At 35.5% G+C, this 22,842-nt stretch overlaps 1 long non-coding RNA gene across 1 annotated transcript; it reads right to left on the reverse strand.

The window, feature by feature from the left end:
• Nucleotides 1–2,926: 2,926 nt before the first annotated feature.
• LOC126071395 (uncharacterized) lies at nucleotides 2,927–22,244 on the reverse strand. Its single transcript, XR_007516338.1, has 3 exons — nucleotides 22,222–22,244; nucleotides 7,633–7,674; nucleotides 2,927–3,050 (listed from the first exon to the last, which is right to left on the reverse strand). It is a non-coding gene; the product is annotated as an uncharacterized LOC126071395 (long non-coding RNA).
• Nucleotides 22,245–22,842: the final 598 nt, after the last annotated feature.

The raw sequence follows: 22,842 nt of genomic DNA on the forward strand, positions 1-22,842 counted from the left end.
AGGGCGGTGGGTGATTTTTCCAGTAAAATGAATCAATACCCTGAGCCCCTAAACACTCAGTTTCTACTTCTGAAATATTTCTGGGAGGAATATCTCAGAATGAGTCAATTTGCAGGTACTTTTCTTAAGGTTTATTTCAAAAAAGGCTTGTGCCATTTGGATGATGATTTATGAGATTTTATGAAAACTAAACATAAAAGGAAAAAACTTTGGAAAAGGGTAAAGGTCATGGTGGAACAACATAATGAACATAATTACTGTCACTGAACTGTACATGTGAAGATTGTTGAAATGGCAAATGTTTTGTTGCATATATATTTGCCACAATAACAATTAAAAAAAAAAAAAAACTTTGCTAAAATGGTTTATTTTCTAAAGGTCCTCCTCTCTCAAGGTGGGTTGAAGTGTAGAGGGGAGAGTAGGAAGATGAGGTGTATAGTTCATACCTATTCAACAAAGATGGAGTGCTCAAACGACTAGAAAATGACCAGTACGCCATGAATTGTGAATGGTTTCTTAAAGACAGACTCACCCAACCATTTACTTTTTGCTTTTAGAATGTAAGTCACCAAACTTGAAAGGGGGTAGTTGTGTTTTATTTCTTTATTTGATGGAACTATACAAACAGATGGCAGTTTAATTAATATTTGTAAAGTGCTACCGTCACTGATACATTAAATTTAAACAATTATTAATGTTATTTATATTATAATTTGCTTATCCTACATTATAATTGGTTTGTCTAAATTTTAATTACAAAAAATTATGCAACGTTTTATTTTTTATCGTAGTTTCCATGAGCATGGAAAATCCAAAATACAATATAGAAAAGCATTTATAGGAAAGATTAGTGCCACATCCAAAGGTATTATTTCAAAACTTATTTCAGTGTCCTATTATCCACATTAAGATATTTTGTCATAGTCTTCACAGTACCTCTGTTAGGTACCAAGTTGTTTGTCTTGAAATTCATATCTTACACATGGGGAATCAGGCATAGTATGTTTAGGAAGCTGTTCAAGGTCACACACTGTGTCAAGAGTAGCACTGGGAATAAAATTTATTTTTTATCTTTTTCTTATACAGTCTAGTGCCTTACACAATGTCCTAGAAAGAGTAAATACTCAACAAATAGACATTGAATGAAAAATTGCACGGATAAACCATTCCATAGTATGAAATCTATAATAGCTATCATACTTATTCTCTATTCTTTTACCCTTTAAATGGAACTGACTGAAGGAGGAGGTGAGGAATAAACTTTTCCACTGTCCTACCCACATGTTTCCATTGTTACATGGAAGGACTTTTGCAAGATATCATGGACTATATCATCTAGTTAGTCCTGAAGTTATACACTTTCAGGTCCCCCCATAAGGAGTGCCATTAATCTTGGTTCATCGTAATGTTGACTTTTGTGGCATGAATCTGGTTCACCAGCATCTGGCCTGAGACCAATTCCTTTCACAAAAGTCACTGAAAATCCGTTATTAAGAATGAGTGTGTCACTGATGCCCTAGCCTAATGATTTTTAGTAAAACAGTGTTTTGTATCTTGGAACTAAAGAACCATGGTAGTTGCAGTCCTTGACAATAAATCACTTGGCTAGTATAGGCTCTGGTTATCTCAGATATTACTGAAGATAAGTATAATACCAACTAGGATAACTCAAATTATTTCTTGAGTTAATTTGTCAGAAGTTGAATTGCAACTATAAATATAATAAAGGTCACAGTGGCATAACTTTTACAGTTGATATAAAAATAAGGTAGTGAAACTGGAGTGTTTACATCACTGGGGAGACAAAAGAATGGCAAGACCATAATAATCATCCCCAGTGGCATATTTTCAAGTAGGTTAAAAATTGTCACCCATTTCTTTGGCACTGATGACCAATTACATAAAAGAAAAAAAGTAAGGCTTCTCATGAAGTCACTTATGATTAAAACATCTTCTTTTGACTTTGATGGTGTTCACATTTTTCCATTTGGAGAAAGAAACCTTATTTAAGGCCTCAGAAAGAATCTATTGAAGTTCAATGAAAATATGTTCGCATCTGTCATCCAAATTTAGTGATTGGTATAAAATTTCACTTGGATGACATTTCCATTACGGCACAGGTTGGAGAACTCTGGAAATTCCACATCTCATTTGTTTCTATTTTAAACAAATGATTCACCAGACCTGCCTAATTGGATGGTGTTTTCCACTGGAGTGAATGTCCTGATTGTAATTCAAGACAGATCTTAGAGATAAGATCAAGCAGACATTTCTTCTTCATCTTATCACGTCCAAAGTTCAAAGATACTTTGAGCTCTAAAAGAATATCACAAGCAAGTTATAACAGTCTTTGGTGCAACTGCTGTGCATTCTCAGAGCACAGCCACAACTAAAATAGAAATAAACATAAATAAAATTAAACTATGACACATCAGCTTACTGGGTAAATCAAGTTGAGGTACCCACAGGGGAGAAAAAGTTGCTTTTATATAAGCTATTGTGCTTTTACATTCAGAGAACCATCTATGTTATCGTTTAAAAATTAATATCTAACTGAAGCCAGGAATTTCATTTTGTAATTGTGCCAATTACATTTAAAAGAACATCATTAAGCAAACTTCAAATTAAATTGCATACGACCCTATGGTGAGTGGAAATAGAAAAACAGCAGCCCCGACCAGCAACAAACACAAATAAAAGATTCTTGAAGACCAGGCCCTGAATGAATTACTTCATATCTCTGCTTTTGATCACTTTGCCACCCCTTTCTCTCTACACTAGGCAGAAGAGTAAAATGTTTTCAAAGAAATTCTGTGGATTACATGATTTCAATTGCCTTTACCACTGTGGACAAAAGAGGAGACCCCATTTTCAAAACCTTAATCACTTGTAAGGGCCGTACATGTATGCTTATTGTCTTCGTTGCTTCTGTCTGGGAGAGCTTGGGTTGCCAGCGTTTTCTCCAGGGTAGTGGGCGGGAGTGACAGGAAACTGAAATCCATAGCCATTGTACCCATTCAGGTAGACACATTGGAAGAAACTGATGGGACCTAAGGAAGGGAGCATAATGGATTGTTAAAATGAGCAGAATAAGAACTGGAACAGAGTTAAAATGCAACGAGGCAGTGTAGTGCAATGGATAAAGGCATGGGTCCTGCAGACAAAGGGCCTTGGCAACTACAAGCATACTAAACCTTGCTATGGCTTGGATTCCTCATGTATAAAATCAAGACATGAACAACTACTTCACAGAAGTGTTGTGAAAACTGAATGAATTAATATATTTGAAGTACTTACAGAATTAACAAGTGATTTTAATACAAAAATGGTGTGACCTAGAAAGCCAAAGTGCTTAGTTTATAGGAATCTATTGATGTGTACAGCATCCAAAGAGACTGAGTAAATGATAATAAATAAACGGCCTGGGATAGAAAGTCAAAGCACTTAGTTTATAGCAATCTATTGCTGCATACAACATTCAGAGAGAATTATATAGTAGCAGGTTTCAGAACATGAGCTCATCAATATGCGAAGTAACAGACTTCTCTGAGTGTTTTAATAATAGGTGGAAAGGCTTAGAGTTTCTAAAGTCCCAAGGTTTTCCACTTGCCCTTACCCTGCAGATCAGGGCTCTCCTAACATGGCATAGTTGCTCTTTGAGACAGTGCTCCTAGGGAGCAACTCTGTTGTCAGAGTGGAAAGCAACACAGGAAAGGAGTTAAGCTATGGGCAGTGTAGTACAGTGAATCCAAGCACGAGCTCTGGAATCAGGAACCCAGTGCTCCCAGGCAGCAGCTTTCTTAAGAGATGGTGAGTTTATCCTCCCCTCACAATCAGAGGTGCCTACTGACTCTTCAGTGTTTTCTATCCTATTAATTGACATTCTGTCAATCAAACACGGACTTTTTGCAGATGGGCAGGAATGACAAAAAGTGCAGGCCCAGGAAAGAGAAAGACAATTGAAGTTAGTGGTATGTGAGAGGGGGAAAACAGTCAAACCCACAGGAAACCAGGGGTTTATGAAGTAGAATAAAACAAAGCATGGGTAGAAGGAAGCTGAGAGGAACAGCAAAGACTTATTCTGACTTCATCACCCTGAGTGGCAGTTGACCCCAATCACTGGGTTCACTAGTGATGAAAGTAACTTGGAGAACTTGTGAATTTAGTTCTCTCCACATATTCTCCACTGCATAATTAGTTTCTGTTTTGTTCAAGCCTCAAACAAAGGCACTAACACATTCCCTTGTGGTTATGGGCATTGTAGGGGCTATTGAATAGGTTGCAGAGAGGGAAACCTAAAACACATGGTGATAAAGCTGGGCCTGCATCAATGAGGAATGGTAGAACCAGTGCTAAAAGTAGACAAGTCCATTAACTACAGGCTACCTTCCAGCTGAACCTTATCAGAAGTGGGCCCCATTCTGACACATTTATTTAACTGATGTTGAACAGGCTATTAATAAATGTATACTATTGGCTGCAAATTTTAGAGCTTATATAGAAGGCTCATGAATATCGGGCTGTAGAACTACCTTAGAGTAAGATGAAAATAGGGATTATTATTTGATACAATAAAACCTCAAACTAATATAAAATATTGCTACATTTTTACTGAAATACTGATTTATGTTTTAATATTTATTTATGAAATAAAATATTTCAAGTGTTATGTGACATAACCACAATTTGTTCCAAGTAGGTTACCAATTGGGAAAGTGACACTGCGTAAATCAGAAACAATGCTGAGAACTGGCCTATAATTCTTTTTCTTATGAATTTTACAACAAGATACAAAAGTATTCTAAGACTCTGCTTATTTCCCTATATTTCTCAGAACTTGATTATATGAAGGATTCTAATGGGTATCTCTCTTATCTGTTGCAGTAAGCCTAACATCTACGATGGTGCTTGGAACATAGCAGGCTCTCAATAAATATATTTTTTAAATGAATCAATGAATTATTAACGCCGAGTGGAAAGCATTTGCTATTATTGAAGACTTTTTAATAATTTTCTGCAGAAGTACACTGCAGAATCTCTGTAGACTCAGACATTAATTCCTCAGATAAATGTCTAGTTCTTTACTTTGAAAGCATTTGTGTGAAAAAAAAATCAGTTACACCTAAGAATTGCTTCCTTTAGTCTGTCCAGCAATAACTTTATTTAATGTATATATGGATCCAAAATTGATTGCTTTACCATTTGAAGAAAGAGATCTCATTTGGGAGTACTAGAATAAGGTAATATCTTGGACGCTGTGTTTTGCAACTGCATGTGAACACTGATTGCATTCTAAAATCAACTATCCCAAAGACTGAATATTAAGAGCCAGTGACACATCTAAAAAATATATCGAAAAAGTACTTTCAGTCTTAGAAGTGAGTTTCTAAGCGAATGAATTGTTGAGACCTATTTCTATTTGATATAAAAGAATTCATCACATCACTTCAGCTGTCCTTTTATAAAACAGACAGTAGCACACATTTCAACCTAGACTCTGCTAGAGTACTCAGGATCAGAGCTGTGTAGAATGGTTTGCAATAAATGCCATTTCAGTCATTACTTTGTAACTCCTCCAAATAAGTGCTTCTTGCTTGACATAAAATGTGAGGAACTTCTCTTTGAAATATAAATGACCTACTTTAAAGTTTTATTTCATGTCTGTGCTAAAAATCTTTTTCTTCTAATGCTGGCCTTCTTAAGAGCATCTCAAGTTTATATTCATGTGTAGCATCTTTCATATAGAATGAATTAATAGTTTTAATCTAATCATAAACTCACTTTTTTGCTTCTTTGTGGAAGGCACTTCTTCAGTTTCTTCTAGTAGATACAAAAATACGAAAGTAAATAGCTGGTAGGTTCACAGTCATTATGCAAATATGTGTGGGACTGAGGATGTCAAGACAGGAATACAATATGAAAGAAACAAGAGCTACTTACACTTCTTATAATTAACGTACACTTAGGGTTCTTATTCAGAGTCTATACAGACTTTCACTATAAATTTGAAGGTAAAACTGAGAGATAGAAGGGGAGCCATTGAAGGAAAAGAATGAGGCATGCTAGAGGCAATGGTTCAGATAGGAGAACTGCCTGAATGTGTTAGATGTTAATGGATGAGGACTAGTTGACACACATTCCTTTACTGAAAAAAGGTCTTTGGTGCTCAGAATTACAATATGGTAAGGGTAGAATCTGGCTATAAGCTGAATGTTTTAGTCAAAAGAATCCTACACTTAGTGAATGTATCCTTCCCATGAAAGAATAGCAGCAGACTGGTATCCTGTATTCTTTCTTTTTGCCTTCTGACTCAAGGACTGTTTTGCTGTGATGTTACGCACTATGTGCTTATCTGGTGAGGGAAAAATCAAAGCTATATATCTGAGTCCTTTTCTTTAAGTCAGAAGTTCTTAACTGAGGTCCATGGATGGGCTTTTTGGGGATTGCCTATGAAACCCTGAAATGGGGAGAAGGTGTGTGTGTGTGTGTTTTATAGAATATAGCTTTCTTCAGATTCTCAGTGGATTCTGGGACCTTGCTCCTCAAAGTATGATCTATGGACCAGCAGTATCAGCATCACTTGGGAAACTGTTACAGATTCTTAGGACCCAATCCAGCTTACTGATAAAAAAAAAAAAAAAAAGCACAGGAAGGTTGTATATACATTACAACTTACCTAGAAGTCAAAAACATTAAGAGTCACTGTTCTTAATAATTCAGTTTAAAAAAACCTAAAAAAATTGGTATCCAAAAACTGCATTTTAAGACAAGTATAAATCTCAAATTTCATTTTTCAAGACTCAGGTACTACCCCTTTGAGTCTTATGGCCCTATTTTCTGCACTTTTAATTAACTTATACTTTGATGGCAAGAACAATTCTTAGGCAAAGTCTTATTGTTTGCAGGCAAGTTTGAAAGTGTAATAGAAAATACCTACTATACACCAAGCTCAAATTAGAGGCCAGAAAATCCTTCAGGAAAATGTTCATGGAGTTAGTTCAAATCCTACTTTACAGAGAAAGAAATTTAGTCCTTGAAAAACTTGCTCAAGATGGTACATTTCTTTTGGTGGTAGCTAGCTTTTCTGACTGTCAGTCCACTGTATTGATGGCCCTTCCTTCCTTCTTTCCTCCCTGCCTCCCTCCCTACCTCCCTTCCTTCCTTTCTTCCCTTCTTCCTTCCTTTCTTCCCTTCTTCCTTCCTTTTTTCTTTCCTTCCTGCTATTTGTTATTATAGGTGAGTTGTCTCAATTTTTCTTAATAAAAACCTGGCAGCCTCATATTTGAACATGTATGTGGTCCTCCCACTGTTAACATGGCATCCTTATAATCTTTGATGAAATGATTATTTTGAAGTATTGCTCCTATAAGCAGATTGGACAATAAACGCATCTGATAACTACTTACAATAAATCAGTACTCAACAAGTGTCTTCAGTATGTGAGGAGATACATATTTTCCAACAAATCATGTAAAAAAGCTATTTGTTTAAAAATAAGTAAATCTACCATATAAATGTTGCTTAGGAAAAGGTGAGGATTAGATCAAGAATAGGTAAATAAAGCCATCGGATTAAAAAAAACATTACAACTTTGAGAGAAAACTAAAAATGAACCAAAGACAAAAAACTCACCTTTAACTTTCTTCGAAGCTGGTACAGCTTCGAAATCTTCTTCTAGAGAGTAGAAAAAAGAAAATGAAAGCATGGTCTACTTTCCAGTTTTCCCGAAGAGGATACATTGTATTTAAAGCTCTTTAGTATTTTTTTATTTTAGTATTCACAAGGATTTCTTACTGTATAAACTCAGCATCTAGTCTCCTTACAAACAAGAACTTGACTAGTAAAAGGGGCAACTTTTCGGAGTTGGAGAAAGAGTGGAGGAGGGAATGGGTACTAAGCCAGGACTGTGGTCAGAAGGCTGTCAAAGGTTGTCCAGGGGAGAGAAGGGCCTATAGTGACCTTCCTAAGTGTGCCTGTCCTCGTGACTCCTAAAATCTTGTCCAAGAACCACTACTACCTTTGTCATTTAGGAAATGTGAAGTAGAGTTATATTACAAAAGATAGATCAAGAGAAAAGTAACCACCCAGATATTTTATTCTCAGATTGCTTAGGGAATTTTTGCTTTTTTTTTTTTTCTTTTTTGACAATTCTAAAGGCAATTAAAAGACTTCAAATTTTGAACTAAAACTTAAATACACAGACAATGACTTTAATTGCATTATGTAAATCACTTGGTCTTTGGTCTTTTGTGCATTCAACTTATAGACACATATTGAGAATAACAAATCCCTAAGGGGTAGGCAAGAAATAATATTAAGTCAGAGATAATTCTAACACAATGCAATCAAGTGGAATTTTAATTTTTATATCAGCTTTTTAGCACTTGCAATGACCTGAAAGAGGGTCAGTTTTGTATTATTCATTTAAAAAATTTCGCATACCAGCTGTTCACTAATAAATAGGAAACAGGTAAAAATAGGTCAATATGCAAATTACCTCTAATATGAAAGAAATGTCACCTTTAGGTAGAAATGTTATTATGTAAAAGAATAAAATGGGCAAAAGAAACAAAATTACTAACATTTTTACAGTGGATTATTTAAATTTTAACCTGGTTAGTTTTAAAGAATATTCAAATACAGGCTTAACTCAATAAAATGCTAGATTAAGTGAGCTATAAATGAAGGAAGTATATAAATAAATACAATATTTATAATGTCAGAGTGCATAAACAAATCAAATAATAAGCATATGTTTCAATTTCATAGGAAGACTGTACATTTTTATAAAGGATCTGTACAAAAATAACATAAGACAAGGTCTTTGTCCACAAAGAACATACTTTTTTTATGGTAGCTTATCTCATGCTTAAAACTAAGACAAATATTTCTCTGAATCCATGTCATCCCTGAAGAAATAAAGATGGGTAGAATAAAAACCTTCTCTTCTCCTCTTCCCCAAATTCGGTATTCTGACCCAGTATAAGCTGGCTACAGGCAATAATAGCTGGCAAAAACTGAGTTGTATGTCAATCGCTAGGCTCGCCAGAAGGAGAACAGTGGCACACAAAGGTAACCTGCGAGCCTAGAACAGTTGCTATAGAGATGCCAAATCCTGTGTAAGCAATTTAGCAGCAACAAAAGTTTACTGAAGAATAAGTCACTGTGGTTGTTGCTACTTAGAAGCCACAAAAAAAGCAATAGGCATTTACTCTCCCTTTACTCTTAAAACTTGCACCTGGTTGGGTGAGTGGTGGTTTGGATAAGACAAATATTTGATTCTGAAACTGTAGTATGCATTGTTTTCTTAAAAGAAGTATAAAAATGTGCTAATGAGATTTTAAGGAATGACCTGTATTTTTGGGAGGGGCAGTGAGGAGAATGTCTTATGAGGAAGTCAAATTTGAAATGGTCTGTCGTGGATTGAATTGTGCCCCCCCCGCCCACCCATCAAAAAAAATTATGTGTTGTAAATCCTAACTCCTATACATGTTGATATAATCCCATTGGGAATAGCCATTTCTTTGTTATGTTAATAAGACCATATCAGTATAGGATGTGTTTTAAACCAATATCTTTGAGATACTAAAAAGAGCAGATTAGGCACAGAGAAGCAAGCAAGCAAGCACAAATGGAAGGGAAGATCGTCCTCACAACTGAACCAATAAACAACATCATGGTAAATGGAGAAAAGATTGAAGTTGTCAAGGGTTTCATTTTACTTGGATCCACAATCAATGCCCATGGAAGGAGCAGTCAAAACATCAAATGACATATTGCATCAGGCAAATCTGCTGCAAAAGACCTCTTTCAAGTGTTAAAAAGTAGAGATGTCACTTTGAGGACTAAGGTGCTCCTGACACAAGTCATGGTGTTTTCCATTGCCTCATATGCATGTGAAAGTTGGACAATGAATAAGGAAGACAGAAGAAGAATTGATGTCTTTGAATTATGGTTATGATGTTGGCAAAGAATATTGAATATACTATGGACTTCCAGAAGAACAAACAAATCTGTCTTGGAAAAAATACAGCCAGAATGCTTTCTTAGAAGAGAGGATGTTGAGACTTCGTTCAAGTACTTTGGACATGTTAGCAGAAGGAACCAGTCCCTGGGGAAGGACATCATACTTGGAAGACCCTCAAAGAGATGGATAGGCACAGTGGCTGCAACAATGCGCTCAAACAACAACGATGTGTTTGGTGAGGATGGTGCTAGATCAGGCAGTGTTTCGTTCTGTTGTACATAGGGCCGCTAGGAGTCGGAACCGACCCAATGGTATTTAATAACAACAACGAGGTGAGTTGTGAGATCACTTTTAATGATGGCAATAATAGTATTGTTTAACACTTACTAAGGTACTCATTAGTTATTTAATACGCGTTAAACACATTCAATCCTGACAACAACTCTATAAAGCAGGGGCTTTTATTTAAAATCTCCTGTACAGGTGGAGCAGTGAGGGATTAAGTGTTGCCCAAGATCACAGAACCAGCGAGTGGTAGGGCCGGAGCCTAAACCCAAATCTGCCTGGGTAGGGCCACTTGAATAATGTTTTATATTTATTTCACAGCAGCATACCTGCAATGTGCCAGCCAGTAAGCACTTTACAAATACTAGAACATCTCACTTCCTCTGCAAATCTGAGGATGCTGTTCCTATTCCCATTTCAAAGGCAGGATAATCGAAGCACAGAGAGGCTCAAGGTCCCATAGTTTACAAGTGGTAGAACTGGGATTTAGGCATCTTGGTTCCAGAGATTGTGCTGTTATCTAGTATGTCATCCCACCTCTTGAAGATAGCCTTCTAAAAACACTCCTTTCTCATTCCAGGACCTATGCATTATGTTCCCTAACATGGATTTGCTGATAGGTTCTGACAGAGTTGAGCTATGCATAAAAAAATGCATAAGCCACCCACTTATGCAGAGAATAATGCAGGAAGCATTCTGTCAACCCCCTTCGAATGACAGGGTATGCTAAGTGTGTCTCTCTGTGCTTCAAACGATCTTTCCTTCTGTGGGGATGAATCAAAGATTACTTAGTTGTCTTTGAAAATGATAAGAACAATGAAGAAGAAAACATATATATTTTTTTCTTTTTTTTGCTTAACCACTATAAGTAATTTAGGCAATCATATTCCAAACAATGAAGAATGAAAATGTATTATTGTGACTTTTGAAATGCAGACTCCATCCTTCACTTACATAGAGTCTTAGATTCCAAAGGAACCATAGATACCAGCTAGTCCATCTTCTCACCTAGAGCAGATGTCCCACCTTAAGAGTCATGAATAGATGGGAAGTCTTTTCTGTGTGGCCACCATTTTAATCTTTTAAACATATTGAAGTGAGGGACCAGGAGTCATATAACTTTTAATACTTATTGAATTGGGGTGGGTTTATTAAATCACATTTAATGATTAAATAGAGAGGTCTGGATTATTATTATTATTTTTTTTTCCAAGCAGTGCTGTGTCTCTTCGCTTACTGAGGGAATTTCTCCTGTGTCCCAGTTCTAAAATCTCTCCTTTACCTCATTTGTTCCAACGTTAAACAGGAAAAAGAAAACCATATATTATTCTATAATCAAATGTAACACCAATAAAAAGTCAGAAATTCTCTCTGCCCTTTGCCTCAAAGTTTTTGCTGATATTTAAGCCTTATTTCAGCCATGGGTCAAAAAGAGAATCAGAGCAGGCTGGGGTGTTTAGGAAGGTCCAGATGCTAAGTCTTCATCTGAATGGAGTCAAAGATAGCTTTGGCTCTATGAGGCTTGAAAGGAGACAATTTAAACAGTTGATATGTTGGCATTAAGGTGACTGTATATATATATATATACATAAATTTTTTTTTCTTTTTATATATATATAAACCCAAAATTATATGTGTATATATATATATATATATATATGGCATAAATATGGACTTGAATTAGTATTGTTGTAGGGAATTCCAAGGATATGAGGGACCCTGGAGTCTAGCCTCAGTACCAAAAATAAGTACAATACATAATTATATGCATTTTTAAGTACACAGGTTTGATATGTGAATTAGTAAATTTTTCACTGAACATTACAGATTTATCATTTTCAACAATCTTATCTTGAGTCCATTTTTAATTTTCTAGAACAGTTGTTCTCAAACTTTCTGGTCACAGAAGGCTTTTATATTCTTAAAAAAAAATATTGGAGCACACAAACAGCTTTTATTTATATGGATTATGTCTATTGATATATACTGTATTAGAAATTAAAACAGACATTTTTAAAACACAAAAATACACACACATTTCCTGAATTTTTAGAGGAATGATGCCCTCGCCTGTCATGCAGCCTTTTAAGAACTTTATACTCGTGAGAAATTGAGATGGAAAAAGGCAAGTGGCAGTGAAATATTAATATGTAAAGAACTCTGATCTCACAGACCATCTAAAAGGATCTCAGAGATCCCAGAAGTCCACAAACCATGCTTTCAGAACTGCTATTCTAGATAAATAATTCCACTTCTATGAAATAGTCAACAAATAACAAAAGGGAATAATTAAACATAAACTTGTCAAAAGGAAAGGTAATTACGAAAAAAAAAATTCGCTGGGCACTCAACCAACATCAGATTAAATGATCCGAGGAAACAAGAAAGTAAATGTTTCCTCTTGAGAGGAAACATAAGTTGTCTTTCTGACACAGAAACATAAGTAAAACAATGCAGAATATAAACAAGGGCACAGACAAAGCAAAAATGGATCCCTTCTCAAACTATATAAAAAAAACCAAACCTAGTGCCGTTGAGTCGATTCCGACTCCTAGCGACCCTATAGGACAGAGTAGAACTGCCCCACAGAGTTTCCAAGGAGTGCCTGGAGGTTTGAACTGCCGACCCTTTGGTTAGCAGCCGTAGCACTTAACCACTACGCCACCAGGGTTTCCTTACCTTGTATATATCATGGAAAAAAATATTATATATAATACCAACCATCTGCCAATTAACTAATGTTAACTTTGCATTAGAAGAAAAAATTTATACTTAATTGAAATATAGATGAAAGTGCAGTTTTTGGATAATAGGTATATAAATCAATTTTTTTTACTATATTAAAATTATCCCTCCTAAATTCGTAATAATGGGCTAGAGAGAACACCACCATCATATACACGCAAATTAGGAATTGATTCGATGGCAGTGGGTTTTCAGTGGTATTCTATTCACAGTCTTTTTAAAAATTGATTGAAATCTCAACTTGTTCATATAAAGGGTAAAATGCATGATGTATTTTTTGTGATATATCCTATGTGTTCATAATATAAAAACGTCAAAATTTAAACAGATTAAAACAAATTTCAGTCTAGTTATAGAGTCAAGGTGAAAATTACCTTAAAGTATTTCTGTAATTTATGCATTAATTGTTATTCTCCTAACAATAATAAAGAAGAACTACAAAATACTGAGCTCTTTTCTGTGTACTTGACATATATGTACTTTGTTGTTGTATGTCCTTGAGTCAATTCCCACTAAGAGCAACCCCATATGGCAGAGCAAAACTGCCCCATAGGTTTTCTTAGGCTGCAATCTTCACTGGAGCAGATTGCCAGGTCTTTTCTCTCACAAAACTGCTGGTGGGTTTGAACTGCTGACCTTTTGGTTAGCAGCAGAGTGCTTAATCATTGTGCCGCCAGGACTACTTATAAAAAGCACTTTACATATATGTTTTCACTTTAAGTTTTATAATATACCTATGAAATGCATATAAAATTTGCCTCTTTCCAAGAGAACATTGAGTCTCAGAGGATTTAATAAAGAATTTCCCTCAAACAACATATTTAAAAAAGTGCTAGAATAAGGCATAAATCTAATTTTCCTCAACTGCTAGACTCTTACTCTTTCCACTAAACCATACTATCTCTATTTGCAAAGCATTTTGCTACATGCAGGAACCCTGGTGATTCAGTAGTTAAGCATTTGGCTGCTAACCCGTAGGCTGGCAGTTCGAACCCACCAGCTACTCCTCAGTAGAAAGGTGTGGCAATCTTCTTCTGTAAAGATTTGCATTTAAGTAAATTAAGTGAAAACAGGAGGGTAAGATAAGAAGGTCAGTTGTAAACGTGTGCAGTGGTGGTAGAACAGACGAAGGATGAAGCTGGGGGTTGACAATGGGACCAGAGCTGAAAAGAAAGGTTTCAGACAATTTGGGGCCTTATCTACAAAGAGGTAGATTGCAGGGTAGGTAGCAAGGTTGGATGACTCCAAAGAGGAAAAAAAGCAGAGAAGGAGAAAAGAGGGCTGAGGATGGAAGGATCTAGCCTCTGGAAAGTGCATCGGAAGCCTGATAAAGAGATGATATACTGAGACTGAAAAGAGTGTCAGATGTTATGAAAGGCAAAGGAGAAAAATATTTCGAAAAGGATAGGGAATCAATAATGTTGAATGCATCAGAGAGGTTAAGGATGAGGCAGAAGTCAGAAAAGGTAATTAAGTCTTGCAATTTGGAGATCAGAGTTGAAACTTGAGTAAGCTACTTGAAGAGAATGTCAGAGGGTTATACCCAGGTTGTATAAAGTTAAAGCCTAAAGGAGTGGTAGGAATTATGGGGAGACTTATTTGAGAGTGTTGTTGTGAATGAAAGCAGAGCAAAAGTATAATTGTTCCAGGAGGTTCAAAGGTTAAGGGAAACTTTTAAGCAAGGGAATACCAAAATCCATTGCTGTCAAGTCAATTCAGACTCATGGCAACCTCATGTGTTACGGAGTAGAACTGTTCCATAGGGTTTTCTTGGCTGTAATCCTAATAGATACAAATTGCCAAGCCTTTCTTCCATAGAGCTGCTGAGTGGGTTGGACCACCAATCTTTAGGTTAGTAAACCCACTAAAAACCCACTGCCGTCTAGTCAATTCTGACTCATAGCGACCCTATAGGGTTAGTAGTTGAGTGTCAAGTGCGTCACACAGGAACCTTAAGCAAGGGAGTAGTTTGAATATATTTGTAGGCAGGGGTAGGACAATCTCTTAGAGTGAAAAACTGAAGGTGCATGATTGAGGGAGCAAGGATTCTTAGGGAGCAAATTGTCTTGAGGGCAATGTCAGAACAACTTAATGAAAAGAGGTGGGGGCAAGGAGGTATCCAGAATGATAAATCTTGGGAGAAACAGTACTTCTTCATTTGAGAATGGAACGGTGGTGAAGGATAGAATGAGAAAGATTAAAAGAGGTTATAATTTGGAGAGAAGGCAAGTTTTAAAGAGTCTTTATTGATGGCATAGATTGTTAATTTTGTTTTTCTCATTTTTAAAGATAAAATTTTCCTGTGTAGTGCCTCGTCTGTTCTCTGCACTCTTAACTGACATGATAAATAATTAAAAACTACCTTAATAATGCATGTATGTATACCAGCACAGTTACTGCATGTCTATGTCTACTAGCAATCTATTCTGACTTGTGCAGGGTTTCAAGAAATACTCAGAGGCAAACATCTGGGATTCTTAGGCATAGAAACCAAAATAATGCAGCATGGATTTTTCTATTCTTCCTCATTCCTCTTACTTTATCTGATTCACTGGCTGACTTTGTGTCTGTAAAGATGCACAAAATTCCAAATTTTGTTTTCAACAGACTTACTAAATTTTGTGCAAATAGTTCAATGGGTTATTACATTTTGAGAGTTCATGTTTTCCCAAGAAATGCTAAAACTTCATGGCAGTTCAAAGCAAGGGTCAACAGCCAGTTTATTTTAGTCTTAGGTGTGAGAGGCTCCTTTTATACATGCTGTTATTTAAAATGATCATGGCTCTTAAAGAAAATTAACTTTGCTACATTAAGCAATAGGTCTAGAATCCTTGAAATTAACCCCAGGGAATAATAAAGTGTTTAGAGACAGCTCAAATTTGGATATTGCACACAGCACACAGTTAAGCCAAGGGTGTTCAGTAAATGAATGCAATCCTTTATGAGTGTCTGTCCTGTCACTCTGAGAATGAGACACTGGTGTCTTGAGGGCAATGTCAGAACAACTTAACATCACCAATAAATGAATAAGGACACATTGCTGGTACCCAAAGACTAATAATGAACAGTGACAAACATTTCACCAAATGTGTCTTATACACAGACTTCATTTGGGTCAACAAATGGAGTGATCAGAAGGGTACAGCAGCTGGTACCTGCATAGAAGGCTTCAGCCAAAAGTAATTGCTCCATTTTTTTTTTTTTCCTTCTGGAATACAATCTCCATGAATTTAAAAAACCCTGCTATAAATATGGGGTTGCTTTAAATCCACCCCAAATTAAGCAAGATATTCTTTATTATTTTATCTCATTGTTTTATCCATTTGGGCACAAAAATTTAAGCAAAATCTGTCCCTAGTTTGGGAAGTAGCCAATTATCATGTCATAGTTATCACTATCATCATCATCATACTCAGATTAAAATATAAAAGAAAAACAGTTGCCATTGAGTAAATTCTAATTCATGGAGAGTAATAATCCTCACATGTAAAAATTAACAACAACTTATGTGCCAGTTACTATTTACATATCCTACTATTCTATCTTATTTGATCTTCCCAAAAGTTATATGATGTATTATTATTGTTGTCATTAGGTGCTGTGGAGTTGGTTCTGACTCACAGCAACCCTTTGTACAAAAGGATGAAACACTGTCCTCACAATTGTCGCTATGTTTGAGCCCATTGTTTCAGCCACTGTGCCAATTCATCTCATTGAGAGTCTTCCTCTTTTTCACTGACCCTCCATTTTACCAAGCATAATGGGTCCTTCTTCAGGAACTGGTTCCTCTGGATAACATGTCCAAACTATGTAAGATAAAGCCTCGCCACCCTCTCTTCTAAGGAGCATTCTAGTTGTACTTCTTCCAAGACAGATTTGTTCGTTCTTCTGGCAGTCCATGATGTATTCAATATTCTTTGCCAATACAGTAATTCAAAAGCATTAATTCTTCTTTGGTCTTCCTTATTCATTATCCAGCTTTTGCATACATATGAGGTGGCTGAAAATACCACGGCTTGGGTCAGGCACACCTTAGTCCTCAAAGTGACATCTTAGCTTTTTAACACTTTAAAGAGGTCTGTTACAGCAGATTTGCCCAATGCAATATACTGTTTGATTTTTTTGACTGCTGCTTCTATGGGCATTGATTGTGGAGCCAACTAAAATGAAATCCTTGACAACTTCAATTTTTCCTCCATTTATCATGGTATTGCTTATTGGTCCAATTGTGAGGCTTTTTGTTTTCATTATGTTGAGATGTAATCCATACTGAAGGCTGTGGTCTTTGATCTTCATCTGTAAGTGCTCCAAGTCCTCAGGTTGTTAATAACTCTTCCTCCAGTCCGGATGCCATATTCTTCTTCACGCATCCAGCTTCTTGGATTATTTGCTCAGCATACAGATTGAATTAGTCTGGTGAAAGGATACAACCTTGATACACATTTTTCCTGACTTTAAACCACACGGTATCCACTTGTTCTTTTCAAACGATGCTTCTTGGTCTATGTACAGGTTCCTCATGAGCACAATTAAGCGTTCTGGAATTCCCATTCTTTGCAATGTTACTCATAATTTGTTATGATCCACACAGTGGAATGCTTTCGCATAGTCAATAAAACACAGGTAAACATTTTTGTGGTATTCAGTATTATTATTATAATCCTCATATTTAAAATGAGACTACTGAAACACGAAAAGAGGTTATATAATTTTCCCAAATTTATACAACTCGTAAGTCCTGTTTGAAACCCAGTCTGAAGCTAGGCTCCTTGTTATCATACGCTACTATATGATAGCATTTGTATTTCTACCATGAATTTGGTGCTAATTTGTTCTTTGAAAAACTACACTGATGTTAGTATTTATCACCATTCATTTCTAGCAAGTGACCTTTAATGATACAGAAGCCAGTCACTTTATAAAATGATTACTTTGAAGTAATCATGTACTGCCTGAAATTAGCTTTAATCCATACACTACAAGAGGGCATATTTTCTTTTACAAAGGTTTGTTCGCATATCTGTTACTTGAGGATATTTATGTTATAATGAGATTAAGCTTAAGATTCTATGATTAAGCACTGTATAAATTTTTAATGACAAATTTAGTTCTTTTTTTACAGTTGCCTTCACATCAAATATTTTACTTTTTAATTTGGAAATGTAAGACATCAGTCTTGGATAAAGTAAGATTTGTGTATAACTTTAAGAAAAAAACTATTGAATACCAATAGTTTTGATAATATGATGGACTGGATACACTGTAGCATTCACAGCAGAACAACTAGATCCTTCAAAAAACCATACCTTCTACTGCACTGCTGAGTTCAGAGGAATTAAAGAACATCTCCAAACAGAATCCTACACCCTGGCCCCGGGAAGAAGAAAAACAAGCAAACAAACAAACAAAAACCTACTGATACAGAAAGTGGGACCACACTGGATGTAAGTGCTTATATTAGAGCTGTAACTGGGAAATTAAGTGTGCAAGGAGCAATGTGGGGATGTTGATGCTGAGGTACCTCTTTAAGCTAGGGATCGTAGGGTGAAGACTGCCCCAGCGCATTCTGAGAAAGTGACGGCAGCATAGTAGTTCTATATCCCTCGAATCCCTTTGTAAAAACAGAACAGCAAGATAACAAAACCCATGGACACCATTTATAACGCAATTAGATGAAACCTAAAATACACGGGAAGTCCCTAGGTGACACAATAATTCATGCGCTTGGCTGTTAACTGAAAGATTGGTGATTTGAGTCTACCCAGAGGTGCTTCAGAAGAAAAGTCTGGTTATCTGTTTCCGTTGAAAATCCTATGGAGAACAGTTTGACACACATGGGGTCATTATGAGTCTGAACCTACTCGATGGCAACTGTTTAACATATTCTTAATCATCAGAAGGAAAGAACAGAGGAAATGGAGAAGAAACAATATTTTCAGAAGTAATGTCAGAACTGTAAAATAAATAAGTAAATCCATGTATCCTGGAAGCATTTGATAATAAAAAGAACTTCTCATTTCAACACATTGTAGGAGACCAAAGCCAAAGATAAAATATAGAAAGCAGCCAGAGATAAAAGATAGATCATGTAGGAAGGAATGGCGATTAACAGAATTTGCCTACCTCCACAGTGAAAAAAAAAAAAAAAAAATTTTTTTTTTTTTTTTACAGTGGAAGACAAAACACTGCAGTGGAATAAAATATTTAAAGAGCTCAAAGTGCATAACTGATGACCTAGATTATGTGCTCAGCAAAACTGTCTTTGAGGAATAAAGATGATATAGAGACATTGTCAGATAATAAAAAATGAGTGTTTCCCACTAATAGACCTTTGCTCAAAGCACTTCTGAAGAAGGTGCTACTGAGGGAAGTTTGAGGCCAATGGCAAGTCTGAGGTGCAAAGGCATGGTGAACGAGAAAATGGAAAAAAATGTAGGTAAATGTAGACACATATTGATTGAGAAAGTAACACTGATAAAATCTAATATATTCAGATTGTTTAAAAAGGTCAGAACTAAAAATACTGAACCAAATTATCATATGTCAGGATTAGATTAGATGTGATAGAATTTAAATCTTTAACATTCTTCTCTTGCTTAGAAGGAAAATTTTGTTAAGTGTGTATGATGAATTTCAAGGATAACCACTAAAGTAAAAGAAATAAAGTGCACACAATAAAAAAAAAAAGTGCATAATTTCCAGACCAATAGAGGCCAGAAAAATAGAAACAAATATAAAAGGTGGAAAAACTCCTTGATTTACGAAAGACAAGAAAGTATAAAAGAAGCATTAAGAGAGCATGAGACTAGAAAGCAACAAGTAAGATGGTGGGAACCAACCCTAAAATATTAATAATCACAACAAATGTAAATAGCCTAAATTAACCAGATTGAAAGTAAAGGTCATTGTACTAGATACAATACATAATAAAAACAAATCTGAGACATTCTTGATGGTTTTCTCTAAAAGTGCATGATTTTTTAAAAAGTATGTGCTAAAGTGGATATAATCTTTATATTCTCAGAAACCCAACTTATTACATTGTTTTAATCCATGATGTTTTTGTACATCTACTTCATTATGATCTGTAAAAAACAATATTTTTTTCTCACATCTTTCTGGTTTTGGTTGCTAGTATTACTACTACTACTACATTACTACTACCACTACTACATTGCTACTAGTACTAGTACTATTACCACCACCACCACCACCACTGCTATTACTTCTGCTATTGCTACTACTATTACTGTGAACTTGGAGTTTTCAATTCCTTTACTTTTTACTTTCTCATGTAAACAGTAGCTTTCTGTGGCAGTAAGTCTAAAGTCCTCTGGCCTGCAGGTTCTCGACCTCTAAGTTTTACTCTACTCATCCTTACCTCTCACTGCTTTCTAACACTTGCCCTCCCTCAACTCCAGCCAAATCTTATTCTGATTTCCTCTATATTCTATGCTTTTTCAGTTGCCCACCCCTATCCTTTCTCTAGTTACCAAAATTCTAAACAGTTTTCAAGGATACAAATCCTGGAGTTACCTCCTTCATGACATCTTCCCTGACTACCTTTGGCTATAGGGTATGAAGAAGTCAGTGAGGTAGTTTCAAAAGTCCTGTCTTGAAAATCAACTATAAGTTTAACCTTCATCAGTGACAATTCTGTATCTTTGTAATAAGTTTCCTTTTTTAACTTCCTAAAACAACCCCAAGTGAGGTTCTATTACTTGCAACCAAAGAAGTTTGAGTGAGATATGCAGCAAGTACCATAGTTTAATGATTCTCTTGTAATGTCCTCAATACTCCTTAAGTGTTGGGTATAGAAGAAGTACTCAGTAGCTATCTAGACCTACTCTGTCCAATGCAGTGATGCCCTGGTAGCACAGTGGTTAAGAGCTCAGCTGCTAACCAAAATGTCAGCAGTTTGAATCTACCAGCTGCTCCTTGGAAACTTTATGGTGCAATTCTGTTGTGTCCTACAGGGTCATTCTGATTTGGCATTGACTTGATGTCAACAGGTTTTTTTTGTTTTGTTTTGTCCAGTGCAGTAGCCACTAATCACAGGGAACTTTGGGGAACTGAAATGTACTGTAATGTAAAATAAAGACTGGATTTCAACAACTTGGTACAAAGATAAATAAAGGAATATAAACTTGGCTGCTAAACAAAAGGCTGGTGGCTCGAACCCACCCAGAGGCTCTGTGTGAGAAAGACCTGGTGATCTCCTTCTGTAAAGATTACAGCCTAGGAAATTCTATGAGGCTGTTATATTCTGTCACATGAGGTTGCTATGAGTTGAAAATTGACTTCATGGCACCTAACAACACCAACAACAAAATGAATAAATGTCTATATTGGATACATAATGAAATAATATTTATAGATACTGGATTAAATGAAATGTATTATTAAAATGATTTTCACCTGGTTCTTTCTACTGTGGCTACTAGAAAACTTGAAATTACATATATAGTTCACATTACATTTCTAGCAGTCAGCACTGATTCGGAAGGATTTGTTTTTCTTAAATTTTTAAATACGTTTTCTTAAACATGAAAAAGACAATTGCCATTTTCCTGAACTTAAGGTACTTAGAGGAAAATTTACAGCTGTATCCTAGATAACTTAAAAATCCTGTTTGTTCCTGCGTCTTGACAGTTTAGAGAGTGTTTTCTATTTATGTTATACCAAATCAGATCCATTCCTGACTATGTCATCCTTCTTAAATATAAAATTATAAAAAAAACAAAAACCAAACCCATTGCTGTCGAGTTGATTCTAACCCTATAGGGTCACTATGATACAATTATACTTAATATACAAAAAAGCAGCAAATAAGACATCATTGTTAAAGCAGATGAGCTTTATGGCAAAATTTGGCAGTGATGAGGGGCTTGAGGCAGAAGCAGCATTGTTTTGTTTCATTGGGCTTCAGTCATTGATAAGATTTATGCCTTTGAATGCAAGTCACTTTTATCCTCAGCTTCAAAAACATGATAAGGTATTTCTGTTGCAAGTTGTCATTTCAAATAGTACAGCGTTTTTTTTTTTTTTCCAATTTTCTACATAAGTTAAAATAAAAGCTAACAAATTCCTGTCAGAGAGTTTTGTATAGAATGACTCAATCTCCAAACGTAATAAAAATAAATATTTGATGAATTTCAGCTTGGAATTCATACTGTGTGCCAAAGATAACTTATCATCAGTGTTGTGATGCAAACAGTACTTACTTGGTACTCTTGCAGGTTTTTCTGTTAAAAAAAGAAAAGTTTTGTTTTACTGAGATAAAATGCAGAGAAATTATACACCAATAGGCTATAATAAAATGATCTAATATATTTTGATTTCTTCCTATTATTTTAGAGTTAATGAAGAAATAAAGCTCTGTATTGCCTGTGGACATAGGTCTTTAAATATCTTAAATTAATCTCTTTTATGCAAGAAAGTATGTGAGCTATCAAAAAAGCTACTAATCATTGCAGGTGTCACCTATCTTTATATCTAACTCTAGTAAAATTACTTTGTATGATGTAATTAATCTAAATAAATGCTTTAAATATTTCAAATTTCATAAAATATATTATTGATAAATATGTTCCTTTCAAAAATGAATAAAGACAAATAACTACCAATTATAGTATAAAATATAAATCCTAGAAAGCAACATGCAAACTCAGTTTGTTTTCATAATCATTCATTTGTTAGTTTCAATGAGAGATTATTATTCTTTAAAGCAATATATTTTTCTATTAAACTCTATGTATCTAGGGCAAGGGAATTCCTGGGTGGTACAAACAGATGAAGTGCTTAGCTGCTAACTGAAAGCTTGGAGGTTCAAATCCATCCAGAAA

The sequence above is a fragment of the Elephas maximus genome, chromosome 1 (genome assembly GCF_024166365.1).
Source record: "Elephas maximus indicus isolate mEleMax1 chromosome 1, mEleMax1 primary haplotype, whole genome shotgun sequence".
NCBI classification, from domain to species: Eukaryota; Metazoa; Chordata; class Mammalia; order Proboscidea; family Elephantidae; genus Elephas; species Elephas maximus.